The 26,193-nt window shown below is 44.7% G+C and overlaps 1 protein-coding gene across 4 annotated transcripts in view; it reads left to right on the top strand.

Moving 5' to 3' along the window:
- The first annotated feature begins 230 nt into the window (after positions 1-230).
- Positions 231-26,193, top strand: part of LOC134358078 (leukocyte elastase inhibitor-like) — a 53,600-nt gene continuing 27,637 nt past the window's right edge. For 2 of the 4 annotated variants that reach the window (XM_063070012.1, XM_063070010.1), the window contains exons 1-2: positions 255-303; positions 23,813-23,958. The gene's annotated coding sequence lies outside the window, so the exon portion shown is untranslated. Of the gene's footprint in view, positions 304-23,812; positions 23,959-26,193 lie in introns of all 4 variants that reach the window. The other 2 variants (XM_063070009.1, XM_063070011.1) reach the window with 2 other exon arrangements.

Here is a 26,193-nt window from a genome sequence, read left to right as displayed (position 1 = left end):
TGCATGATTTGTGGTTTTTTCCCTCTCTTTCTGCACCTTGGGCATTGGTCTTTTTTAAAAAATTAGGTTCTTTCTGGTTTCTTGTTTTGTAGCTATCCGTAAGCAGTCGAATCTCAGGGTTATATAATTTATATGTACTTTGAAGTTGCTCAGATTTACATGTGAGTTCTGGATCAGGGGGTTTTATAATTGACTTCCCGTCAATGATTTACTTCTGGTTTGTTTTTGACAGCCAAGCTTCATTTCCTGTAGGGCAAGCGGCAGTAACTGGCTCTCTGAAGCAACAAGCTGAGGTTTGAAAAGGTATGTGGTGCATTTTTAAAGTTGTTAAATTATGCCTATGTAACAGGTTTGGGGGTTTAATGAAATCATTTAATACAGCTGGTTCTGTGGCTTGAATATTTGCTGCTAGTAAGTACTGAAGCTGCTGGTTTTTCTCTCAGTTTCATAATTACATGGGCCTGAATGAAGGCAGTGAAAGTATCACTTGTTTAATTTTGTGATGGAACAAATCATCAAAAGTAAGTTGTGAAGGGTTGTGAAAAGTTCTGTGCAAGTTAACTTGGTGATCTGGAAAACAGATTCTAACATAGGAAAATGTGAAACTGTCCGTTTTGACAGGGAAAGTAAAGCACATTAACTAAATGGCAAGAGATTACAGAGCTCTCAAAATGACCTTGGACATAATTGACAAAGGGCTAGAATGCAGATGTAGCAAGTAAAAAGAGAAACTAACAACATGGTGTTGACTGCTGGAGGCAATGAGTGGTTATATAGGGGAATTAATGAGACCAGCCTGGGGTGCAATGTACAATATGGCCTCTTTATTTAAAGGAAACACTTTAGGGGAGGATTACCTTGACTAACGCTGGAAATGGGTGGGTTTTCTTATGAAGAAAAATTGGAAAGGCTAGACTCATATTTAGGAAAGTGATAGGAGACTTTATTGAAAAATATATTATCCTGAGGTGTTTTGACAGGATGTGCAGAGGATTATTCTTCCCCAGGTGATTCTAGAACAGGGGTAAGCAACCTACGGCCTGCGAGCAAATATTGAGATACTATGCTTACCTGGCCCGCGAGTGATTTTTCCTTATTCTGAGTATTTCACGTGACCACACTGATGGACATGTTACTCTGGCCCCAGGTTCCATTTTGTTCCAAACCAAACACTGGTATATACGAATGACGGGAGATATTTACATGTGCTACGATACTTGTTGAATAACTCTCGTTTCGAAATAAAATCAAAGAAAAAAATTCCAATGGCAATGAACGCAAAACGTAGGAAGGTAGAAGCTGAGTATTGAAAAAGCAGTGAAAATGAAGGAAATACTCGTGCCAGCTATGAAGTCTCAGAACATATTGCAGAATGAGGGGAGACCTCATAGAAACATTTCGAATATTGAAAGGCATGGACACAGTGGATGTGGCAAAGTTGTTTCCCATGATGGAGGAGTCTAGTACGAGAGGGCATGACTTAAGGATTGAAGGGCGCCCATTCAGAACAGAAATGCAAAGAAATTTTTTTAGTCAGAGGGTGGTGAATCTATGGAATTTGTTGCCACGGGCAGCAGGGGAGGCCAAGTCATTGGGTGTATTTAAGGCAGAGATTGATAGGTATCTGAGTAGCCAGGGCATCAAAGGTTATGGTGAGAAGGCGGGAGAGTGGGACTAAATGGGAGAATGGATCAGCTCATGATAAAATGGCGGAGCAGACTCGATGGGCCGAATGGCCAACTTCTGCTCCTTTGTCTTATGGTCTAAAAGATGAAGCCTTTTACAAATGGAGAGTTTGCCAAAGAATGTTTACTGGCAGTGGTGGATATTGCTTGTCCTGAAAAGAAATCCTTATTTGTATCTATCAGCCTGTCAGCAAGAACGATCACACGGCGAGTTGAAGAAACGTCAGCAGATGTTAAAAGTTGTTTAAGGGATGCCTGCAACGAATTGCATTTTTTTCAATTGTACTTGACGAAAGTACAGACTTGAGAGACACTGCTCAACTTGCAGTGTTTGTGCGAGGAGTGACCTCAACTTTTCACATTTTTGAAGAGTTTATTCAATTAGTTTCTATGAAGGACACAGTTACTGGGGCAGACATTTTTGAAGCTTTGCTAAAAATGATGTCAGAAATAAAACTTAATGTGTCGAAGCTAATTGGCATCACAACAGATGGGGCACCAGCAATGGTGGGACAGAAAAACTAAACTGAGTTCTTTGGTTACTAATTGGCATCCTTGGTTAAGCACAAATGATTTTCTAGTATGTGTTATTCATTAATTTGAGGCAAAACATAACTAGATGTATTTAAATGGATAATTCCCATATTTCAAGTTTTTTATGACATTTATTTGGCCCACCATCCGCACATTAATACAGAAAAGGTTGCCTACCCCTGTTCTAGAACTATGGATCACTGTTTAAAACTAAGGGATTTTACTTAAGCCAGTGATAAGCAAAAATAAAAGTTCTCAGATGATCACAAATCTTTGGAATTCTCTTCCTCAAAGCCTTTGAATATTTTTAAGACAGACGACTAGGTTAGATTAGGGTTAGTGTTAGACTCAATAAACCTAGCGTTGAAAGATTGCAGGGAGATTAGAACAGAGGTTACAGTCATACCAACTGGGATCTTATTAAATGGTGGTGCAGACCTGAGGGGCTGAATAGCATTCTTCTGCTCCTAATTCTATGTTAGTTTCTATGTCCGTATGGACACTAATTGGAAGTGGGTCTGCAACTGGACAGTTGCTGTGGGAGTTATTAAGCACAGGAGTCTGCAGACGCTAGAATCTGAAGCAACATACAAAATGCTGGAGGAGCTCAGTAGGTCAGTCAGCATCTGTGGAGGGACTGTCAATGCTTCAAGGGTTGTGACCCTTCATCTGGACCCAAGTTCCTGACCCGAAGTGTTGACTGTCCCATTTCCCTTCGCTGATGCTGCCTGACCTGCTGAGTTCCACCAGAGTTTTGTGAGTTGCTTTGGGAGTTGAATGCCATCACTGTGCTGAAGGAATCCTGGACTTCAGGATTACCAGTACATTTCAGGCACACAGGTCTGGAGGGGGGGTGGGTGGGTGGGTGGGCAGAGTGGAGCAGGGGGTATTCCAGCAAGCTTCGTTTGAAGCCATTTCCTCTTTCAGTGGTTGAAAGACTTGGCAGTGTTCCTCACTTTGGCCCAACCCATGTAACAACACTTTCAAATCTCTTACTAGCTCTTCTTTCAGTTTGTCCTGACGAAGGGTCTCGGCCCGAAACGTCGATTATACCTCTTCCTAGAGATGCTGCATTCACCAGCAACTTTGATGTGTGTTGCTTGAATTTCCAGCATCTGCAGAATTCCTCGTGTTTGCGTTTTTAACAACATGATCTTTGCACTGCAACAGCTCATTGTGATAATTGGGTGTTTTTGCCTTTCAGGTGTCACAGCAATAACAGAATAGTTACTTTCGGCCTTAGGATAGTGATCAGTAATTAGGATAGGGTGTTTGAACATTGTCTGTTAAATTCGAGCCCCCACCCCTGGTGACAACACAACTCCATAAAAGGCTTCTGTGTAATTTCACTCACCTCCTGCTCAAAGGGAGTCACTGTATTCATCAACAAGAACAATGCCACTGGGAGCTTTAACCTTCAGCAAGTCCCCAATAACAGCCACTTTCCTCTCCTGTCATGATTTTCAGAAGTCATTGCCTTAAAGGGAACTTTTCAAATTAATTTTGAATTCAATAAGTTGATATTTAATATTACAGACACTATCTTGGGGTCCGAGTCCATAGGACACTCAAAGCAGCTGCAAAGGTTGACTCTGTGGTTAAGAAGGCACACGGTGCATTGGCCTTCATCAATCGTGGGATTGAGTTTAGGAGCTGAGAGGTAATGTTGCAGCTATATAGGACCCTGGTCAGACCCCACTTGGAGTACTGTGCTCAGTTCTGGTCGCCTCACTATAGGAAGGATGTGGAAATATAAAGGGTGCAGAGGAGATTTACAAGGATGTTGCCTGGATTGGGGAGCATGCCTTATGAGAATAGGTTGAGTGAACTCAGCCTTTTCTCCTTGGAGCGACGGAGGTTCAGAGGTAAACTGATAGAGGTGTATAAGATGATGAGAGGCATTGATCGTGTGGATAGTCAGAGGCTTTTTCCCAGGGCTGAAATGGTTGTCACAAGAGGACACAGGTTTAAGGTGCTGGGGAGTAGGTACAGAGGAGATGTCAGGGGTAAGTTTTTTACTTAGAGAGTGGTGAGTGTGTGGAATGGGCTGCCGGCAATGGTGGTGGAGGAGGATACGATAAGGTCTTTTAAGAGACTTTTGGATAGGTACATGGAGTTTAGAAAAATAGAGGGCTATGGGTAACCCTAGTAATTTCTAAGATAGGGACATGTTCAGCAAACTCTGTGGGCGGAAGGGTCTGTATTGTGCTATAGGTTTTCTGTGTTTCTATGTTTCTATGAATCTGAAATAAAAATAGAAAATGTTGGAAATAATAATAATCCCTTGCTCAAGATTCCCTCAGGATTTCAAATTCAGTTTGAGGGTGAGAAAACTGAATCTGAAACACGAGTCTGAATAAGGCAACTATGATGGAATGAACATAAAATTGGCTAGTGGACTGGGAAAATAAAGAATATGATATCATTATATCACTATATTATATATGGCAGACCACAGTACGTGTGCTTGCAACACTGTGTGTCTGACAGAGTGATCAGCAGCACTGGGGCTCCACAGGGGACTGTCTTGTCTCCTTTTCTCTTCACTATTTACACCTCGGACTTCAACTACTGCACAGAGTCTTGTCATCTTTAGAAGTTTTCCGATGACTGTGCCATAGTTGGATGCATCAGCAAGGGAGATGAGGTTGAGTACAGGGCTACGGTAGAAAACTTTGTCACATGGTGTGAGCAGAATTATCTGCAGCTTAATGTGAAAAAGACTAAGGAGCTGGTGGTAGACCTGAGGAGAGCTAAGGTACCGGTGACCCCTGGTTCCATCCAGGGGGTCAGTGTGGACATGATGGAGGATTACAAATAACTGGGGATATGAATTGACAATAAACTGGACTGGTCAAAGAACACTGAGGCTGTCTACAAGAAGGGTCAGAGCCGTCTCTATTTCCTGAGGAGACTGAGGTCCTTTAACATCTGCCGGACGATGCTGAGGATGTTCTACGAGTCCGTGGTGGCCAGTGCTATCATGTTTGCTGTTGTGTGCTGGGGCAGCAGGCTGAGGGTAGCAGACACCAACAGAATCAACAAACTCATTCATGAAGCCAGTGATGTCATGGGGATGGAACTGGACTCTCTGACGGTGGTGTCTGAAAAGAGGATGCTGTCTAAGTTGCATGGTCAATGTCTCCCATCCAATGTCTCCCATCCACTACATAATGTACTGGGTGGGCACAGGAGTACATTCAGCCAGAGACTCATTCCACCGAGATGCAACACAGAGCGTCATAGGAAGTTATTCCTGCCTGTGGCCATCAAACTTTACAACTCCTCCCTTGGAGGGTCAGACACCCTGAGCCAATAGGCTGGTCCTAGATTTATTTCATAATTTACTGGCATAATTTACATATTACTATTTAACTATTTATGGTTCTATTACTATTTATTATTTATGGTGCAACTGTAATGAAAACCAATTTCCCCTGGGATCAATAAAGTATGACTATGACTATAGCAGAGATAGATGTTTAAGAGAATATTTTATAAAGCTCATCAGATGTATGTACTTGTGAGCAATCACAAACAAGAGAAAATCTGCAGATGCTGGAAACCCGCTGAAGTGTCTCGGCCCAGAACATCAACTGTACTCTTTTCCATAGAGACTGCCTGGTCTGCTGAGTTCCTCCAGCATTTTGTGTGTGTTACTTGCGAGGAAGCAAGGTTCTATAATGAGGATGCACCATCTGTGTTATGTTAGGATTCAATAAGGTGTCACATTAGAGCCTAATACAAGAATACAAGGGTTGTGGGAAATATATTGACATTGGTGTAGGAGGGGGCACTAACTAACAAAACAAAGAGATGGGATAAATGTGTTATGTTTGGACAGGCAGTCAGTATCTAATGCAGTGAATCAAGATCTATTTACCACTGAGGTTAGTGACTTGACTTTAGGCTGAGTGTAGTGTAGGAAAATTAACTGTTGGTACAAAGATAGGTGGGTTAGCAAATAGTGAGCGAGCGCGCGCGCACACACACACACACACACACACACAGAGTCTATAATGAGGGATAGAAAGGATAATTAAATGTCAAGAAATTGTTGAATACATGGAACAAGCTGCCAGAAGAAGGGATGGAGGTGGGTGCAATTACAATGCTTAAAATCTATAAAGGCTGATGGATAGAAAATCTTCAGAGTCAGTATTATCACCAGCATGTGATGTAAAATTTGTTAACTTAGCAGCAGCAGTTCAATGCAATACAGAAATCTAGCAGAGAGAGAGAGAGAAAATAATTATAATAATAAATAAACAAGTAAATCAATTACAGTATATCGAATAGATTAAAAAACGTGCAAAAACAGAAATACTGTATATTAAAAAAAAAGTGAGGTCATGTCCAAAGATTCAATGTCCATTTAAGAATCGGATGGCAGAGGGGAAGAAGCTGTTCCTGAATCGCTGAGTGTGTGCCTTCAGGCTTCTGTACCTCCTACTTGACGGTAACAGTGAGAAGAGGGTTCTAGGGGTCCTTAATAATGGACACTGCCTTGCTGAGACACCGCTCCCTGAAAATGTCCTGGATACTTTGTAGGCTAGTACCTAAGATGGAGCTGACTAGATTTACAACCCCTCTGCAGCTTCTTTCGGTCCTGTGCAGTAGCCCCCCCCCCCCACCCCCATACCAGACAGTGATGCAGCCTGTCAGAATGCTCTCCACAGTACAACTATAGAAGTTTTTGAGTGTATTTGTTGAGATGCCAAATCTCTTCAAACTCCTAATAAAGTACAGCCGCTGTCTTGCCTTCTTTATAACAACATCGATAGGTTGGGACCAGGTTAGATCCCCAAAGATCTTGACACCCAGGAACTTGAAGCTGCTCACTCTCTCCAGTTCTGATCCCTCTGAGGATTGGTATGTGTTCCTTTGTCTAACCCTTCCTGAAGTCCACAATCAGCTCTTTCGTCTCACTGATGTTGAGTGCCAGGTTGTTGCTGTGGCACCACTCCACTAGTTGGCATATCTCACTCCTGTACGCCCTCTCGTCACCTCCTGAGATTCTACCAACAATGGTTGTATCATCAGCAAATTTATAGATGGTATTTGAGCTATGCCTAGCCACACAGTCGTGTGTATATAGAGAGTAGAGCAGTGGGCTAAGCACACACCTCTGAGGTGCGCCAGTGTTGACCATCAGCGAGGAGGAGACATTATCACCAATCCCCACAGATTGTGGTCTTCTGGTTAGGAAGTCGAGGATCTAATTGCAGAGGGAGGTACAGAGGCCCAGATTCTGCAACTTCTCAATCAGGATTGTGGGAATGATGGTATTAAATGTTGAACAATAGTCAATGAACAGAATCCTGACATAGGTGTTTGTGTGGTTCAGGTGGTCTAAAGCCGTGCGGAGAGCCATTGAGATTGTGTCTGCTGTTGACCTATTATGGCGATAGGCAAATTGCAGTGGGTCCATGTCCTTGCTGAGGCAGGAGATCAGTCTAGTCATGACCAACCTCTCAAAGCATTTTATCACTGTCGATGTGAGTGCTTTAGGGCGATAGTCATTAAGGCAGCCCATATTATTCTTCTTAGGCACTGGTATAATTGTTGCCTTTTTGAAGCAAGTGGGAACTTCTGCCGTAGCAGTGAGAGGTTGAAACTGTCCTTGAATATTCCCACTAGTTTGGTTGGCAGAGGTTTTCAGAGCCTTACCAGGTACTCCATTGGGACCTTCTGCCTTGCGAGGGTTCTCTCTCTTTAAAGACAGCCTAACATCGGTGTCTGAGACAGAGATCACAGGGTCATCAGGTGCAGCAGGGATCTTCACAGCTGTAGCTGTGTTCTCCCTTTCAAAGCGTGCATAGAAGGTGTTGAGTTCATCTGGTAGTGAAGCATCGCTGCCATTCATGCTATTGGGTTTCGCTTTGTAGGAAGTAATGTTTTGCAGATCCTGCCAGAGTTGTCGTGCATCCAATGTTGCCTCCAACCTCATTCAAAGTTGTCTCTTTGCTCTTGAAAAATAGCCCTCCAGAAGCCATACCTGGTTTTCTGGCACAGACCTGGATCGCCAGACTTGAGTGCCACAGATCTAGCCTTCAGCAGACAATGTACCTCCTGCTTCATTCACGGCTTTTGGTTTGGGAAAGTACAGTAAGCCTTTGTGGGCACACACTCATCCACACAGGTTTTAATGAAGTCGGTTACAACTGCAGCATACTCATCCAGGTTCGAAGATGGATTCCTGAATGCGGTCCATCCCACTGATTCAAAGCAGTCCTGTAGGTGGTCCTGTTCTTCCCTTGTCCATACCTTCTTGGTCCTCACTGCTGGTGCTGCAGTCTTCAGTTTCTGCCTATACTCAGGGAGTAGAAGTACAGCTAGGTGATCCGATTTCCCTAAATGAGGGCATGGAATAGCACGGTAGGCTATTGGATAGGGGTTAAATTTAGGCAAATGGGACTCGCTTGGGTTGGCGAGTTTGGCAGAAGAGTCACAGTCATAGAAAAATACAGCACAGAAAGAGGCCCCTTGGCCCATCTAGTCTGTGCCAAACCATTTAAGTTGCCTACTCCCATTGACTAGCATTAGGACCACAGCCCTCCGTATTCCTACCATCCATGTACCTACCCAAACTTCTCTTAGATGTTGAAATCGAGTTTGCATGCACCACCTGAGCTGGCAGGTCATTCCATATTTTCACAGCCCTCTGAGTGAAGAAATTTCCCTTCACATTCCCCTTAAACTTTTCACCTTTCACCCTTAACCCATAACCTCGAATTGTAGTCCCACCCAACCTCAGTGGAAAAAACCTGCCTGCATTTACCCAATCTATACCCCTCATAATTTTGTATACCTCTATCAAATCTCTCAATCTTCTACGTTCCAAGGAATAAAGTCCTAACCTACTCAATCTTTCCTTATAACTCAGGTCCTCCAGACCTGGCAACATTCTTGTAAATTTTCCCAGTACTCTTTTAAACTTGTTTACATTTTTCCTGTAGGTAGGTGACCAAAACTGCACACACTACTCCAAATTAAGCCTCACCAAGGTCCTATACAACTTAAAATAACATCCCATCTCCTGTACCCAGTAATTTGATTTATGAAGGCCAACGTGCCAAATGCTTTCTTTATGACCCTATCTACCCATGATGCCACTTTCAATGAATTATGGACTTGTATTCCCAGATCCCTTTGTTCTACCACATTTCTCAGTGCCCTTCTGTTCACTGTGTAAAACCTACCCTGGTTGGTCCTACCAAAGTGCAATACCTCACAAATGTCTACATTAGATTCCATCTGCCATTTTTCAGCCCATTTTTCCAGCTGATCCAGATCCCTCTGCAAGCCATGATACCCTTCCTCACTGTCTGCTCCACCTCAATCTTGGTGTCATCCACAAATTTGCTGATCCAGTTAACCACATTATCATTCAGATCATTTTTATAGATGACAAATAAGCATCTGTTTCTGTGTTGTATAATTCTCAGGCTCTCAGCATAATGTGGAAGTTTATCCATTTCAGAAAATGACTACCAAAGTTAAGGATGTGATAAAACTGAACATCATGAAGATTTGAGGTAGGCTAGATGATAAAGGGAATTGCTAGAAATCAGCAAAGTGTGATTCAAAAGGTTATGAAAAGGCCGATGATGGAACTTAAGAGTAAACCACTGCCCTCCACTCTGTCCTGTCCCATCTGGAAAATGGGGTCTCATATGCCAGGCTGCTGTTTGTAGTCTTCATTTCGGTGTTCAACACCGTCATATCCCAGAAACTGGTGGGAAAACTGTCCTTGCTGGGTCTCAACACCTCCCTTTGCATCTGGATACTGGGCTTCCTAGTAGTAAGGCCACAATCAGTCCACGTGGGCAGCAATGTCTCTGTCCATTACGCTGAGCACTGGCAGTCCCCAGGGCTGTGTGCTCAGCCTGCTGCTGTTCACACTGCTGACACATGACTGTGTCCCAGGATCCAGCTCAAACCGTATCGTCAAGTTTGTGGATGACACAACAGTGGCTGGCCTCATCAACGATGATGACGAGATGGAGTATGGAGAGGAAATGAAGTGGCTGGTGGACTGGTGTGAGAAGAACAACCCAAGTCTGAACGTGGAGAAGACCAAGGAAATAATTGTGGACTTCAGGAAGGTGCAGACAGACCATCCCCCTCTGCCAATACATGGCTCCTCTGTAGAGAGAGTTGTGCACCAATTTCCTGGGAATTCTCATCATGGACTACCTCACCCGGTCCCTTAATATCACCTCCCTGAACAAGAAGGCCCAGCAGCTCCTCCACTTGCTAAGAAGATTGAGGCGAGCAAGGCTCTCCCCAACAACCACCCCCCAACTTAACTGCACCGTTGAGAGAGTCCTGACAAATTGCATCTCTACCTGGTGTGGGAACAGTCCAGCAGCGGACCAGAAGTCCCAAGAAAGGACTTTGAGAACAGCTGAGATGATTATAGGGGTCGCCCTACCATACATCAGGGACATTTATCAGGAGCGCTGCAAATGCAGGGCCTTTAGTGTTATCCCACCCATCCATCCAGTGTCCTCTTTGACTTTCTACCTCAGGCAGGTGTTACGTACCCCGTAACTGGGTTGCCAAACCAGCAGAAATGGATCACTCAGTTGGAGTCTGGATTACTGGAACTAAGAAAGTTTTATTAAAGAAACAAGCAACACAGTACTCTAATCAAAAGGATAATGAATGCAACAGTTCAGCAATGATAAACACACATGTACACAGAATTAGGATAACAGGATCAATCAAGCTCTATCATCGTCTAGGGGTAACTGACCAGTTTCAAAGTTATGCAAAGTTCAGTTCAGTTCACAGTAATCACTGCCATGGCGATGGACAGTGGGGGGAAGGAGAGAGAGAGAGCAAAAACGAATGAATATTCAAACGGCTTCCACACAGACCTTTGATATTCTTCGCAGTCAGCTTTCGGGCGAGCCCTTTGTGATGTCTTCTGAGGTCACCGACTGTGACCCCTCCGTTTCCAGATACGATCTTTCCTCAGCAGTGGACCCGGCACCCAGGCAAGGGCGGACATACACCAGGTTCCCGCCGATCGTATCTTTCCACCCTGTGCGTCTCTGGCTTGGTCCCGCGACCAGCCCTCCAAAGACTCCCACCGACTTGTGGGAGGCGCACCGCTTCCAGGGTCTCGTTACCTCGTGGTGTCGTGTGTGTGTCCTGCCTTAGCGAACCTGTCCCTTTTTATTCCCCTGCTGGGGTATCGCCTGTCCATCACTTCAAACAGTTCAGGGTTCAAAGAGGAGCCGGTCTTGACAATTCCCAGACTGCTGTCTCCTTCCGTTAAACTCTCCCATCCATTCATTAACATCTCCAAATGCTGCTCCATTGTTTTCCTTATCTCTCTTTCTCCTGAAGACAGGTGGCAGACCAACTGCTGATCCCACTGGTGCCAGCACAGGACAGTTAACATCTTAGTCTATGTGTACTTTCGTCACACAGGAGACTCTGGTGTATTAAAACAAGAATGGTCTGGATTGGAAACAGTTTCTTCCCTCAGGCCTCTCGGCTTCTGAATTCCCTGTCATTGTATTCAAAGTGTTACTGGTTAATCTGTTCCAGTACAATATTTAATATTAAAAAGTTCAAAGTAAAATTTATTATCAGAGTAGATACATGTCACTACATTCAACTCTGAGATTCTTTTACTGCAGGCATACTTAGCAAAACTATAGAAGAGTAACTGTAAACTGTAAACGAACTGTGCAAATGCAGATATAATTAAATAACTATAAATAACAAGCATGAAATAACAATATAACAGATAGTAGCTATCCCCTTTTGTTTAAGAGCCTGCTGGTTGTGGGGTAGTAACTGTTCTTGAAGCTGGTGGTGTGAGTCCTGAGGCACCTGTACCTTCTACCTGATGGCAGTGGTGAGAAAATAGCATGGCCTGGGTGGTGAGGATCTTTGACGATGGATGCAGCTTTTCTACAGCAGTGTTTCATGTAGATGTGCTCAATGGTTGGGAGGGTTTTACCTGTGATGTATTAGGCCAAATCCTATATCTTTTGTAAGATTTCACATTCAAAGGCATTGGTGTTCCCACAATAGGCTGCAATGCAGCCAGTCAGCACACTTTCCACCATACATCTATAGAAGTTTGCCAAGGTTTTCGATGAAATGCCGAACCTCTGCAGACTTCTGAGCAAGTAGAGGCACTGTTGTGCTTCCTTCGCAATAATATTTACATGATGGGTCCAGGAAAAGTCCTCTGAGATAGTGACACCCAGGAATTTAAAGGTACTGACTCTCTCCACCTCCGATCCTCTGAATATTACTGGCTCTCCTGAAATCTACAATCAGTTCCTGGTCTCATTGACATTGAGTGAGAGGTTGTTGTTATTACGCCACTTAGCCAAGTCTTCAATCTCCCTCCTGTACTTTGATTCATCACCCCCTTTAATACAGTCTATAACAGTGGCGTCATCAGCAAACTTGTATACGGTGTTGGAGTTGTACTTAGCCACACTGTCATAGGTGTAAAGCGAGTAGAGCATCCCTGTGGTGGTCCTGTGCTAATGGAGATCGTGGCAGAGATGTTTTTGCCAATCTGAACTGACTGGGGTCTACAAGTGAGGAAATCCAGGATCCATGTGCACAAGGGGTATTGAGGCCCAGGACTTGGAGGTTACTAATTAGTTTTGAGGGGATGATGGCGTTAAATGCTTAACTGATATTGATAAAGAGCATCCTGACGTACGCATCTTTGCTGTACAGATGTTCCAGATGTATGAAGAGCCAATGAGACAGCATATGCTGTGGACCTGTTGCTTCAGTAGGCGAATTAGAGTGGATCCAAGTTGCCATTCAGACAATAGCTGATCTGCTTCAACAGCAGCCTCTCAAAACACTTCATCAGTGTGGATGCACGTGCCACTGGGCAATAGCCATTTAGACAGGTTACCATGCTCTTCTTGGGCACCAGTACAATTGAAGCCTGCTTGGAACAGCTTGATGCCACACACTGCCAGATCAAGAGGTTAAAGATATTCCTGAATACACCAGCCAGGTACTCCATCCTGTCCAGATGCTTGCCTTGGATTCAATCTCTTGAAGGCAGCTGCACATTATCTTCCGATACTGAGACATAGAAACATAGAAAACCTACAGCACAATATAGTCCCTTCAGCCCACATGCTGTGCTGAACATGTATTTACTTTAGAAATTACCTCGATTTACCCTTAGCCCTCTATTTTTCTAAGCTCCATGTACCTTACCTAGGCCTCTTAAAAGACCCTATCATATCCGTCTCCACCACAGTTGCCAGCAGCCCATTCCATGCACTCACCACTCTCTGCGTAAAAAGCTTACCCCCGAGATCTCCTCTGTACCTACTTCCAACCATGTTAAAACTGTGTTTTGTTAGCCATTTCATCCCTGGGAAAAAGCCTCTGACTATCCACACGATCAATGCCTCTCATCATCTTATACATTAGGTCACCTCTCATCCTCCATTGCTCCAAGGAAAAAAGGCCAAGTTCACTCAATCTGTTTTCATAAGGTATGCTCCCCAATCCAGACAACATCCTTGTAAATCTCCTCTGCACCCTTTCTATGGTTTCCACATTCTTCCTGTAGTGAGGCAATCAGAACTGAGCACAGTACTCCAAGTGGGGTCTGACTAGGGTCCTATATAGCTGTAACATTACCTCACAGCTCTTGAACTCAAACTCACGGTTGATGAAGGCCAATGCACCGTATGCCTTCTTAACCACAGAGTCAACCTGTGCAGCCACTTTGAGTGTCCTATGGACTGGGACCCCAAGATCCCTCTGATCCTCCACACTACCATATAACAATTACGGCACGGAAACAGGCCATCTCGGCCCTCCTAGTCCATGGCGAACTCTTACTCTCACCTAGTCCCACCGACCTGCACTCAGTCCATAGCCTTCCATTCCTTTCCTGTCCATATATCTATCCAATTTAACTTTAAACGACAACATCGAACCTGCATCAACCACTTCTGCTGGAAGCTGATTCCACACAGCTACCACTCTGAGTAAAGAAGAGTTACCCCTAAACTTTTGTCCTTCAACTCTCAACTCATGTCCTCTTGTTTGAATCTTCCCCACTCTCAATGGAAAAAGCCTATCCACGTCAACTCTATCAATCCCCTTCAAAATTTTTAACACCTCTATCAAGAGTCTTACCATTAATACTATATTCTGTCATCATATTTGACCTACCAAAATGAACCACCTCACACTTTTCTGGATTGAACTCCATCTGTCACTTCTCAGCCCAGTTTTGTATCCTATCAATGTCCTGCTGTTACCTCTGACAGCCCTCCACACTATCCACAACACCCCCAACCTTTGTGTTGGATCATCAGGAAACATGGGGTTCCTCCTTGTTCTAGTGGTCAAAGCCAGCATAGCAGGCATTGATAACATCTGGAAGTGAAGCTCTGCTGTCCCCTATGTTGCAAGAATTAACTTTGTAGGAGTTTATGGCATTCAAACCCTGCCACAGCTGTCATGTCCAGTCTAGTCCAGAATCTCCACATCACCAGTGTCACAATGGCGGGGGCATGGGGAGCAAGTGTGGACCCAAATGCAAGACACATCTTGTGAGGTTAATTAAATTTAGTTTATTGTTCAATATCAGGAGAGCTAGGCAGGAGCAGGAGTAGCGAACTGGACAAGGACTGAGGACTACAACTAGGCTGGGACCAAGGGCCTGGGCTAGGACTCGGAATCGGCTCCCAGAACTAGAGGAGACATGAAGAGGCTAGGGTATGGACTCCGAGCCCAAGACTGGGCAAGGACCCAGTACCTGGGTCTTGCCTCGGGCTCGGACCCCAGAACCAGGCATAGACATGACATGGGCTAGGGAGAGGAGGAACGTGGAAACACAGAGTCTCGGTCTCGGGGAGCAGGTACATGGAACCATGGACACATACACAGAACACAGAGTCGGGACCCCTCCTTGGGTACAGGACATAGGGCCGGGACTCACATACAGAACAGAGAGCTGGGACCCCCTCCTTGGGTACAGGACATAGGGCCGGGTCTCATGACCTCCCGCGGGGGCAACGGCAAGACGGCCTGACTTACCCCACGGAGGCGAGAACAGGACAAGACATGACTCCCCGAGGGGCAACGGCAAGACGGCCAGACTTACCCCATGGAGGCGAGGACAAGACAAGACCAACACGAATGAACACCAGACAGTACCTATCTAGCTCCGGTGATGGAACTAGACCGAAGTGCAGGCGGGGGCTGCAGACGAGGGCTAGAGGTGAGAAGGGCAGAGAAGGGATTCAGACAAGGGGGTAGGACAGGAATCACAGACTGCCAGGGCCAGGACTTGACTCAGAACTGGGAAGCCGCCAGGGCCAGTACTTAACTTGGTGCTAGAATGCCGCCAGGACCAGGACTTGACTTGGTGCTTGAATGCTGCCAGGAGCAGGATTTGACTTGGTGCTAGAATGCCGCTGGAGCCAGGACTTGACTTGGAGCCTCCGGGTAGTGGCGAGCTCTGGACGGCCTGGGAACAGTAGACAGCGGTTCTTGATTTCCTCCGGCAGGTTAACTGACAGACCCACCTCGGTGAGGAATCTTTGCAGGCTCGCTTTGGCGAGGTCACTGGACAGGGTTGCTCCGGTGAGGAAGGGCGAATCACCGGCACTCGCTTCGGCAGAGACTAGGCTTGCTCCGGCCAGATGACATTGGCACACCGTACCTTAGATGACTTTGCAGACGCTTCCGTGCCGAACGGCTGAAAGCCGGAGACTATAAACTACCGGTTAGCCGAGCGTTAATTGCCTCTAATCACCAAAGCCGAGGGACACGGGAAAACAGGGAATCAACGGTCCGGATCATAACATAAATGAGGTCAATTTAAAGGGACCCCGATCCGGACCATGACAGCCAGAGAGATGGCTTTCAGGAGATCATACCTGCACCTCTTGTCACATTTTTGATCGCCACACTGGAATGCCTCTGATCTGGCTCTCAGCAGGTTCCAGATTTCATTATTCATCCAGGGCTTCTGACTGTGGTAAACCCTCAATGATTTTGTCGGGGGGACACTCATCCATGGCTGTTTTAATGAAGTCTGTTTCAACCCTGGTGTAGTCATTCAGATCCTCAGACGAGTTCTTGAACACAGCCCAGTCCACTGTCTCAAGGCAATCCTCTAACTGTTCCTCACAAAAAGCGGGATCTCCCAGAGGCCATCCATTTTAATTCCACTTCCCATTCTGACAGTTCATGGCTTCCTTCTCTGCCACGATGAGACCACACTCAGTGAGGAGGAGCAACACCTTATATTCCTTCTGGGTAGCCTCCAACCTGATGGCATGAACATAGATTTCTCGAACTTCTGGTAATTACCCCCCTCCCCCACCTCGTCTCTGTCACCGTTCCCCATTCCCTCTCTCACCTTATCTCCTTACCCACCCATCACCTCCCTCTGGTGCTCCTCCCCCTTCCCTTTCTTCCATGGCCTTCTGTCCTCTCCTGTCAGATTCCTCCTTCTCCAGCCCTGTATCTCTTTCACCAATCAATCTCCCAGCTCTTTATTCACCCCTCTCTCCCCTGCCTTCCTGGTTTCACCTTTCACCTACTACCTTGTATTTCTCCCCCCCCCAATCTGATTTCTCATCTTTTTTTCTACCACCCTAATGAAAGGTCTCGACCCGAAACGCCGACTGCACTCTTTTTCATAGATGCTGCCTGGCCTGCTGAGTTCCTCCAGCATTTTGTGTGTATGTTGCTTGGATTTTGGAAAAGCTGCATCTGCAGGTTTTCTCTTGTTTGTGGTCGGATATCTGCATCCGGCGCGTTCGCTGTTAACCAAGTCTAGATGTAACGAACAACTGAGATCTGTCTCATCTGCCTCTGATTCAACAGCCTTGCCCTGAGATCGTCAACCCGATTTTCTCGGGACTGCTTATTCGCCAACGAGATACTAGATAGAGAGGGCTTGTGCCTCTATCGCACTGTGTGTGTGTGCGTGCGCGATTGGGTGAAGGGATTTAGAATGTATGTCTAGTGCACATTCCGGAGCAGAGGGTGTAATTTCGTGGTCCGTTGTTAGGAGGAAATTTACATGCTGCAGATTGCAGTGAAAGTAGTTCAAAAGGAGTATATTAATGCACTTTAGTTTGTTATTTGTGTGTGATTCATCTGTAGATTTTATCCTTACCTTCCTAAATTATCGTGAGTTATGTGCACTGCTGTGCTTTTACACCCTGGTTCGGAGATATATACATTATGTGATTATATACGTTATATACATAAATGTTAAATGTCAATAAACATATTTTTGACCAGAAAAGTGCGGGCGATTCTGTCACCATCCAAGTTATGGAAATTTACTCTTTCGAAATTTGTGTGTTAATTTTTATTTTATCGCGCGCGCGCGCACACACACACACACACACACACACACACACACACACACACACACACACACATATATTTTGGCGCATGTGCAGACGACGCGCTTCTGGTAACAAAAGTCCCGATAGAGATTGGTTTTATTGTGACTACAATCTCTCCCCCACCCCCACTATACGGGTGCCTTCTGTAATCTTTTTAAAAAAGCTTGTAAAGGTAAGCGAGCAGTTGACGTAAATTTACTGCCAGATGAGGAGAATAAACTGTACTGTAACTATTTTGGAATGGTCTTCACTGCAGAAGACACTAAAAAATATCCCAGTAGTATCAGATATTCAAGGTGCTACAGGAAAGGGGGAATCTCTGACTCGAGCAAAAGAAGTAGGGAAACTATTGCAGTTGTAGATGTTAGTGACCAGAAGCCAACAGTCTCTGCGTTACTGCTTTAAAGGAAGTGGCTGCAAGGAAAGTGAAACCATCGGTTGGACTCCACCAAAATTCCCAGGATTCTGAAAAAGATTTTAGAGAATTAGAAAACAGCAGATATGATATCACTGTTCAAAGTAGCCGGTTAACCCTAGCAGTTGTCATTGGGAAAACGGTGGAATGCATGATTAAGGGGATAATAGAGCCTCACCAATCAGAATCAATGTCTGTCATGTTTAACAACTCTGTTAATGTTCTTTGAGGCTGTAATGGTTAAGGTGGATGGAAGAGAATGATTATTTAGATTTGAAGGAAGTAGAGGGCCACATAACAGCAGCGTAGCCCTGAAGTTGGCCTGACGCGACTACAACACCAGTGACTCGGGTTCGCCCGCCGTTGCCTGCATGTGGGGAGTTTGTACATCCACTCGGTAACCACAAGGGTTTCCTTTCGGTGCTCCACTTTCCAAAGACATACGAGTTAGTAGGTTAAAGGGCGTAATTGGGCGGCGTTGGCTCATTCGACCAGAATGGCCTGTGACTGTGTTGTATGTCTAAATGAAAATCAAAGTGAAAAACTACTGCTCAAAATAAGAAGGTTGTAGGCAATATATTGATATAGGTGGGAGCGTGGCCAACAGAAGACAGAGGGGTAAATGGGTTAGTTTGGTTGGAGCTTCAAGTCTTTATTGATGGGGCATACTGTAGGCAAAATTGCTGATGGTACAGAAAAGCGAGGTTATGAACTTTTCATGAGACCACAAAAAGCCTGTAAAGGGAATTGAAAAGTTAAGTAAATGAGCAAGAAGTTGTTGGATGTATGGAATGAACTGCCTGAGGAAGTGGATACAATTACAATATTTGAATTCTTGGGATAAAGGGATTGACTTGTGAAGAGAGGTTGTGCAGGCTGGGTCAATGCTCACGGAGTCTAGAGGGACGAGAAGTGACACTATTGAAATTAAGCTTCTGAGGAGGGTTTATAAGGGGAATTCTTGTAAAGGGTTGCTCTTTAGTTGCATTACTTCAGTTTAGAGGACAGAGTTTCACAACAAGGGGTTAACCACTTTAAATGGAAATAAGGAGGACTTATTTTTAAAATCTATCTATACTACCCCTTGGCCTTAACAGTCACATACTTACAGCTACTGATTGCAACATTTCAATGGTAAACCCAACCATCTCCCTCAGGCACAAATGACAAGTCCCCCAGAGACATCTCCTTCAATACCCTCTCAAGTGAGCAGGGCATAATGCTCAATCCAGATTGGCTTGATCTGAATTGCCTATTCCTGATTGGTTAGTTTGAATTGGCCTTGTTCTGATTTTTAGGCCAATCTCTTCAGAAATATGTGGTCCCAGACTGGAGCTATCTCTACACTCTTAGGTCCCCCATATGCTGTATCTCCAGTGATTCCCTAATCTTTCTATTTTGTCTCTCAGAGGATCTTGAGTCTTGGGATTCTCTCCTAATAGAGCCTTGGAAGCAGAATTAATGAACATATTCAAGTCAGAGACTGATTTACATCCAGGGGTACAGGAAGTGGTATTGAGGCCAGGGTAGTATCAGCCATAATCATACTGAATGATGGAGCAGGTTCAAGTGGCCCCCCCAGCTCATTCCTGTGCTTGCTTATTCTAAAGGTTCCCAGGGGAATTAGTTTGCTGTCACCATGCTGAAGGAAGTCACCTGGAATGGACGGGATGTACCCCAGGCTACTGTGGGAAGTGACGGAGCAGATTGCTGAGCCTCTTGCGATGATCTTTGCATCATCAATGAGGAGGGGAGAGGTTCCGGAGGATTGGAAGGTTACGGATGTTGCTTTCTTATTCAAGAAAGGGAGTAGAGATAGCCCAGTGAGTTCAGTGGTTGGTAAGTTAATGGAGAAGATCCTGAGAGGCAGGATTTATGAACATTTGGAGAGGTATAATATGATTAGGATTGGTCAGCATGGCTTTGTCAAAGGCAGGTCATGCCTTACGAGCCTGACTGAACTTTTTGAGGATGTGACTAAGCACATTGATGAAGGTAGAGGTGTAGATGTAGTGTATATGGATTTCTGCAAGGCATTTGATAAGGTATCCCATGCAAGCCTTATTGAGAAAGTAAGGAGGCATGGGATCTAAAGGGGCATTGCTTTGTGGATCCAGAACTGGCTTGCCCACAGAAGGCAAAGAGTGGTTGTAGACAGGTAATATTCTGCATGGAGGTGGGTGACCAGTAGTGTGCCTCAGGGATCTGTTCTGGGACCCCTATTCTTTGTGATTTTTATAAATGACCTGGATGAGGAAGTGGAGGGTTGGGTTAGTAAATTTGCTGATGACACAAAATTGGGTGTGTTGTGGATAGTGTGGAGGGCTGTCAGAGGTTACAACGGGACATTGATACTGGGCTGAGAAGTGGCAGATGGAGTTCAACCCAGATAAGTGTGAGGTGGTTCATTTTGGTAGGTCAAGTATGATGACAGAATATAGTATTAATGGTAAGACTCCTGGCAGTGTGGCAGATCAGAGGGATCCTGAGGTCCAAGTCCGTAGGACACTCAAAGCTGTTGCGCAGGTTGACTCTGTGGTTAAGAAGGCCTATGGTGCATTGGCCTTCATCAATCGTGGGATTGAGTTTAAGAGCCGAGAGGTAATGTTGCAACTATATAGAACCCTGGTCAGACCCCACTTGGAGTACTGTGCTCAATTCTGGACACCTCACTATAGGAAGGGTATGGAAGCCATAGAAAGGGTTTGCCTATCACCTGTCCAGCTCTCGGCTCTATCCCTCCCCCTCCTGTCTTCTCCTATCATTTTGGATCTCCCCCTCCCCCTCCAGCTTTCAAATCCCTTACTCACTCTTCCTTCAGTTAGTCCTGACGAAGGGTCTCGGCCTGAAACGTCGACTGCGCCTCTTCCTATAGATGTTGCTTGGCCTGCTGCGTTCACCAGCAACTTTGATGTATGTTGCTTGAATTTCCAGCATCTGCAGAATTCCTGTTGTTTACAAGGATGTTGCCTGGATTGGGGAGCATGCCTTATGAGAATAGGTTGAGTGAATTCAGTCTTTTCTTCTTGGAGCGATGGAGGATGAGACGTGACCTGATACAGGTGTATAAGATGATGAGAGGCATCGATTGTGTGGACAGTCAGGCTTTTCTCCAGGGCTGAATTGGCTAGCACGAGAGGGCATAGTTTTAAGGTGCTTGGAAGTAGGTACAGAGGAGGTCAGGGGTAAGTTTTTTACGCAGAGAGTGGTGAGTGCGTGGAATGGGCTGCTGGCGACGGTGGTGGAGGCAGATACAATAGGGTCTTTTAAGAGACTCCTGGATGGCTACATGGAGCTTAAAAAAAACAGGGCTATGGGTAAAGCCTAGGTAGTTCTAAGGTAGGGACATGTTTGGCACAGCTTTGTGGGCTGAAGGCCTGTATTATACTGTATGTTTTCTATGTTTCTCTGTTTCTGTGAAGCTCGGGCTTCAGAATGGCCACTGCATTTCAGGCACACAATTCCCCTGGGGCATTCGAGTGTGCTGTATGTGTGGACGTTAAGAGAGAGATAACACTTCCGGTCAGTTCTCTCTCATCAGGTCTGAGAGATGGTTTATGGTTTATTATTACTGTGATATATACTGAGATATGGTGAAAAGCTTGTCTTGCATACTGTTTATACATCTGTAAGTGGATTGAGGTGGAACAAGGCAAGGAAAAAATAAAATGTAGAAAAAGCGTAACAGCCACAGAGAAAGTGTAGTGTAGTAACCAATAATGTGCAAGATCATAATGAGTTAGTAAAGGAACACAGACAGAAAGTTGCAGAGAAAGAAGAACAAGAGAAGGTCATCAACAGGTTTCAGAGCTGGCGAGCAGATGGATCAGTGGCAGAAAATCTAAAATAATCATTCAGAATAAGAGTAGTGAATGCACGGGTAGATTTCTTTCCACATGCAGGGAGGGAATTAGTCAGCAAGTCTCTATCTCATCTGTGCAACACCAGCCCTGCACATCCATTCCGGTCAGTTGTGACCAGAAACTGGCCCCTAGCTTATGTTCTCCTTTTCAAGTTCAAGGTTATTGTCATTCAACCATACACATGTTTAGCTCCATAATGAAACTAAGGTGCACAACACAGTACAGTACATATAACTCACACACCACATAAAGTAATATTACCACAAATAGGTTAATAAATAATAAGGTGCAAATAATATGAAACAAGTTAAAAAATGAACAGTTTACCACCTCTGGCGCTTCATACAAGATGAGACCTGGGTGGCGGCAGGAGTTCGGTAGCCTCACAGCCAGGGGGAAGAGGCTGTTTCCCATCCTAACAGTCCTTGCCTTCGTGCTTCTGTACCTCCTGCCCGATTGTTTGACGGATGGGAGAGATCACTGACAGTGCTAAAGCCCCTGCATATGCAGCACTCCTGATAAATAACTAATCAAGTTTTATAATGATCAAGATCCTGATAAATATTTATTTACTATATAAGAGGCCATTCAAGCCATCAAATATCTGCTGGCTGTCAGACCTTTGCAGCTTATTTTGTTGAAATCTTTCTTTTTCTGCCACACAGGCCCACCAACTCACATCTCTTGCTCCCCAGTTACACCAAGGACACTTTACAGCAGACAATTAATGTGCTGTAATTTGCCTCATGTCATTGGGACTTGGGACGTAACCAGAGACCCGGGTGGATCCAATGTCTGAACCCCATATTGCCACCAGTAGAGGTCAGGATTGAACTCAGGCTGCAGGAGCCTAGAGGCAGCTGCCCTGCCACCCTGCCACCATTGCCCTTCCCAGCAACTCTGTGTAGTTGCGTTGTGTTGTGAAGTCTGCATATGTAGACAGTGGCTCAAAACATGTGGACACGTACTGGCATCCTGCATACCCGTGACCTTTACCAAATAGAAGGCCCAAAGGCAATGAAAGCCTAGGGAACACTACCATTTGTAAAATGTCACACCATCCTGACTTGGAAACAGATTGCCCTCCCTTCGCTGTCGCAGGGTCAAATGCCTGGAACTCTGTTCCTGTGGGTATACCCAAATTTCAAACACTGTAGTGGTTCAGGAAGGCAGCTCACTGCCATCTCGGCACAGTGGCTTGGTGGTTGGCACAACTGGGTACCAGCACCCCGGGTTCAATTCCTGCCGCTGCTCATAAGGAGTTTGTACGTTCTCCCCGTGATCGTGTGGGTTTCCTCCAGGTGCTCTGCTTTCCTCCCACAGTCCAAAGATGTACTGGTTGGTAGGTTAATTGGTCATTGTAAATTGTCCTGTGATTAGGCTCGGGGATTAAATCAGGGGATCGCTGGACAGCGTGGCTCAAGGGGAAATAAATTCTCAAGGGCAATTGGGGTTGAGCAATTAAACACTGGCTCAGCCCGCAAACCTCATATCACTTGAATGAGTATATTGAAAAACTTCCTGCAAGGATCTGGTGATCCCTGAGGCATAGGAGCTTTCTCATTGTGTCAGGTATTAGTTCAAAAGGATCTGTAACATCATGTTGACATTCAATTAACTGCAGAGTCAATCACACTGAAGAATTCTCACATACTGAAGGCCTTTCAAATTCCCGTTTTTTCCAAAGCAACGTTCTAAATAAAGAATATCATTTAAAGTTGATATAACATGTCCAGTATAAAATGTTTTAAAATCACAAGCTTTAGAATATGTTGTGTCTGGAAATTATAGTGACACTGAATTTTAGTGGCTTAAAGCTTGGTAAACAGCAATTTTGGCTTAGAAAACCCCATTTTGTTATGGCATTACTGGATATTTTCAGTGAGGTCTTTTTGCTGAATACTTGAATTTGATCAGTTTCAGTGATGTCAGCACTGGAGAGACTGCAAGCAGTGCAGTTTATGAAGAGAAGCAGACTATTAACAACATCAGCTTTTCGGTGGTCAACCATACTTGCAGTGTTAGTTGTACAGCCCAGCACCACTAGGAACATCAAACAAGAGGTTGGTGGAACTCAGTGGGTTAGACAACATTTGCAGAGGGAAATAGATGATCCACGTTTTGCATCAAGACCAGTCCCGATGAAGGGTCATGACCTGAAACGTTGACTGCCACTTCACTCTATTAATACTGCCTGATTCACTCAATTCGCCCAGCTTCTTTTTTGTTGCTCCAGATTCCAGCATTTGAGCACAGGAAATAGGAGCAGGAGTTGGCCATCTGACCCATCAAAGACTGTTCAGTCACTCAATAAGATCATTACTGATCTGACCATGGACTTTTCTCCATAAGGTCATGGGTAACTCCCTTATTATGCATAAATCTATCTATATGTCATTGATGGTGTGGATAGCTAGAGGCTTTCTTCCCTGGGCTGAAATGGATAACCGAGGGGGCATAGTTCTAAGGTGCTTGGAAATGGGAACTGAGGGGATGTCAGGGGTAAGTTTTTTACACAGAGAGTGGTGGGTGCATGGAATGCAGTGGTGGAGGCGGATACAATAGGGTCTTTTAACAGACTCTTAACAGACATGGAGCTTAGAAAAATAGAGGGTTATGCACTGGGGAAATTCTAGGCAGTTTCTAGAGTAGGTTACATGGTCGGTACAACATTGTGGGCTGAAGGGCCTGTATTTCTATGTTCTATGTGTCTTCAATACATTGAATGAATTTACCTCCACAGTTAGCAGAGAACTTCACAGATTTACTACTCTCTGTGAAAGGCAGTTCTTCCTTATCTTCATCAGAATCTTAAGCCTAGGCATTTGAATTCTTGTCTCACTTACCAATGGAAACAACTTTCCTGCCTCTGTCCTTTCTACCCCTTTCATAATTTTCTATGTTACTATATGATTGTCTCTCATTCTGAATTCCAGTGAACGTAGTCCCAGGCTACTCAATAGCTTCTCATAGGCTAACCCCCTCATTTCCGAACAAAAACCTGGTAAAGTACCTCCAACGCCAGTCTATCATTTCTGAAGAACATCAGAACTAAGTGCAGTACTCCGTGTCCTTTACAGTTACAGCATAATCTCCCTGCACTCACATTCAGTCCCTCTATCCATTTGCCTTCTTGATAACTTGCTGCACCTGCAAATCACTGTTTTGCGATTCATGCACCAGCACTCACAAGTCCCTCTGCACAACCAGCACACTGCAATCTTTCACCATTTAAACAATAATCTGATCTTCTGTTTTTCCTTCCAAGGTGGATGACCCTACATTTACCAACAGTGTACTCCATTTACCAGACTCTTGCCCACTTACTTAATCTATCTATGTCTCTCTGCATCTTTACAGTTTGCTTTTCCACTTATTTTAGTGCCAGCAGCGAAGTTAAATCTGCTACACTCAGTGCCCTCTTACAAATCCTTAATATACGTCATGAACAGCACCAACTACTGCAGCATCCTACTTACCACTGAGTGCCAGCCAAGTATCCTTTATCTCAACTCTCTGCCTTTGTTTAGTTAACCAATCCTCTGTCCAAGCCAATACATTATCTCCAACTCCATGAACCTTAGTGAACCCTCTAGAAACCCAAGTATGCAACATCCATCTGTTGCTCATTACATCCTCAAAGCACCCCAGCAAATTTGTCAAACACTAACCTTCCCTTTCAGGATCCACAATGTGCCTGTCTGTTGGAACAACTTCTATCCAGATAGCTTGCTTTTTCTTCCTTAATGATAGTTTCAGATATTTTCCCAATACATTCATTAAGCTAACTGTTCTATAGCTACCTGCCATTTGCTTACATCCCTTTTACAACAGTGGTGTGAGGTTCCAATCCACTAAGACTTGCCCAGAATCCAGAGAATTTAGGTAAATTATCACAAATGACTGTACTATAACTTCTGCTAATTTTTGCAGTACCCTGGGATGCTAGAACCTAGAACCAGGTAAGTTATCTAACTTTAGGCCCACTAGTTTGCTTAGCACTACCTCTTTAGTGAAAACGATTGTATGGAGGTCTTCATATCATGGTAGCCTGCCTCAATGACTATCGTTCAGTAGCACTTGCATCCACTGTGATTTGAGAGATTAGTGATGAAACAGCAACTCCTGTCTGAAAAGCAACTTGGATCCTCTCCAATTTGCCTACCATCACAACAGGTCAATAGCAGATACCACTTCACTGGCTCTTTACTCAATCCTGGAACATTTGGACAGTGAAGATGCATACATCAGGATGCCCTTCATGATTACTGTTCGACACTCAATACTATCCTCCCCTC

This window comes from Mobula hypostoma, chromosome 17 (assembly GCF_963921235.1).
Source record: "Mobula hypostoma chromosome 17, sMobHyp1.1, whole genome shotgun sequence".
NCBI lineage: Eukaryota > Metazoa > Chordata > Chondrichthyes > Myliobatiformes > Myliobatidae > Mobula > Mobula hypostoma.
The sequence above is the reverse complement of the archived record's forward strand: the minus strand, read 5'-3'. Positions and strand labels throughout refer to the sequence as shown.